A 2760-nucleotide genomic window follows, 5' to 3' on the forward strand; every position below is an offset into this window, starting at 1 on the left:
ACATAGATGTAACTTGCATGAAATAAGTTTGTAATATAATATTACAATTGGCCTTGGCATGTTCCCTAACATATATTAATTTGAGAACATTTAGATGAGTTTGAAAATCTAGAGATTTTAATTAAAAGGATTAATTAAAATCTATTTAATGGTTCCATTGGCTTAATTAAGTTTTTAACTTGATATTTGTAATGATCATGACTTATTTACTAGCATATAGTAATTTGGGGCCATTTGAAGTTGCTTTAGAACCTTGGGATTTAAATTAGCATGATTTAATTAAAATTCCACTTTATTGCTCCAACAACCTAATTGAGTTTTAGAATAGATATAGGTGATGACCATGCTATGTTCTTTAATATGTATTAATTTGAGGTTATTTGGAATTGAATTGGGATCTAGAGAATTTAATTGTGTTTATTTAATTAAATTCTATCTAATTGCTCCATGGATTTAATTGCGTCTTGGAAGTTATTTCTATGTTTAAATCATGGACTTGGACTTGTTGTGTATTCACTTGGTTACATTTGAGCATTTGATAACATTGTTGTTATATTTAAATTCATGAGCTTATGTTTTCAATGTTGAAAGATATTGTTATAGCGTGTAACGAATCGCACACTGAAGATTCGACATTTGTCATGCCATAGTAGTTGTGGACTTAGTACATGTATTGTATATATTTCCAAATTTGGTTGTGCTTGGTAGATAGTTGATATCTTGTATGTACATGTTGATATATACATTGTTGCACAACTTGTTGATTTTGGAAACTTGGGGATGTCGTTGTTTGGCTACGGCTAGGACTTGGTTCTAGTACAGGGGATTGTCCCTCTATATAGTCCAGTGCACACATAGGGAGGTTACCCGTGGGCTAGTAACCCTAAAGTAACTATGGTGTCGGTCTGATCCGGCGTGACGTCCAAGTATCCACTTTGGTTGATTTCGCATTTCTTTTCCAGTTGATAACTAGATGATATCGTAACTTGTTGTTCTTTGTTTGATTTACCATTTAAGTTGGAAGATGTTAACTTTGAGAAATCATGCTTTATGCGTTGTATTGGAAGTTCCAATGTTGGTAAATTGTATCGATATCATGATTTGTATTTTGATGTTCAAATGTAATTTAGGAATGATCCCATGGATTCATTTTGAACATAGACGTTAGGTGGCATGACCCACTCTTGTTGTTTTTGTATTTTAGGTTTCAAGTTGATGACTTTGAGAATCTATATCTTGTTGTTTTGTATAACATGTTTCTATGTTGTTGAAATGCATGAATAATGTGATTTATGCTAAAAACACTCTAAGGTAACTTAGGATGCTTCCTGAGTCTCATTTTGATATAGACATTAGGTGGCATGAACCCCTTTAACATATTTCACCATAAAGTGATAAAATTGTAAAATGCTAGGTCGATGCATGCTCATCTCCTACAAGTAGTTTTATGTTACTCACCCACGTAGTGGGGACATTTTTCAGGTACAGGAATCAATTTTGAGATTCTCATTATGCTTGGATGATTTGTGGACTTGAAGATTTCCATTCTTGTGAAGGTTGACTTGAAATGCCATTTGTAGCCATTTTGTTAAATGTGTATATTTGATTCCAAACTTGTATTATGTGCTTAAGCACACTTTTTGGTATTCATTCTATGTATATAATTTGTGGCTAAGGGCCAAACTTTATTTGAAATCCATGAATATTCATGAATGTTGAATTTTGCCTTTAATGAGAAAAGTATGAAAACTAGGGTTTTGATATGTCATTTTCGCACCGGTGTGTACATTGTGTATGTAATTCATCTTTTAGCATTCATTTACCATATGTGAGGTGTGGCCAATGGCCAAACACCATTTAGTTTTCATTTTTGCATTTTAGTTCACATATTGCATTTTTGGGCTAAATAGTAGAAACCGAGCCTTAAAGGGTTCATTTTCAAATCGGGTGATGTAAAGTGTGTTCGGGCACCTCCACTCGGTCTCATTAATCATGTATGAAGTGTGGCAAAGGGCCAAACGGTAATTTGAAATCATTTGTCAATTTTAAATTTCAAATTTTCCATTTCATGTGCATTTTCCCCCTTTTGGCCGTTGGGGGGTCAAATTTTGCATCGGTGGTATTTTTAAGCCGTGAACCATTGTAGCACGTCCAATTAGGTAAGTTACGTCTGCGTGTAAGATCATTTCCGGGAAAAACCCTTTACTTTGTGAATTGAGCCTCCTAGGGATTCATTTTGACATTTTGTTGCATAATCTGGTTTAGGGGCACTTTGGGGTTCTTCTTCAGGAAATAATTTTCGGTCTTCATATGGTCACTTAGAAAACGTGATTTTAGGGGGGTTTCTTTTTCGTATTTTTCCAGAAAATGTCATCTTGGTGCCGAAAATCTATTGCAAAGTTCAACTTTCTGTTTTTCATTTAGTAGCTTTTTGGACCCTCATGATCAGATTTCATGGAGGGGCATTTTACAGTGAGTTTTTTTTGAATTCTCTCGCTAGTCAGGCAGAAAACTCAATTTTGGGAGGGGTTTCTTTTCGTGTTTCTCCAGAAAAATTTATCTTCTAGCTCGTTTCCGCTCTCAGATCAGGACAGTCACTGTAGCGACTCTTGCCTTCTTGTTCAGTTCTGATCTAGGGGCATTTCGGGAATTTTCTTTAAAAAATAAATTCCAGTCTTGACATGATCACATAGAAAACATGATTTTAGGGGGGGTTTCTTCACAACATTTTTCCATAAAATGTCATCTCGGACCCAAAAA

The sequence above is a fragment of the Cornus florida genome, unplaced genomic scaffold, assembly GCF_030987335.1.
Source record: "Cornus florida cultivar Cherokee Brave unplaced genomic scaffold, ASM3098733v1 CherokeeBrave_3.0.0_Hap2_Chr04, whole genome shotgun sequence".
In the NCBI taxonomy this organism is placed as follows: Eukaryota; Viridiplantae; Streptophyta; class Magnoliopsida; order Cornales; family Cornaceae; genus Cornus; species Cornus florida.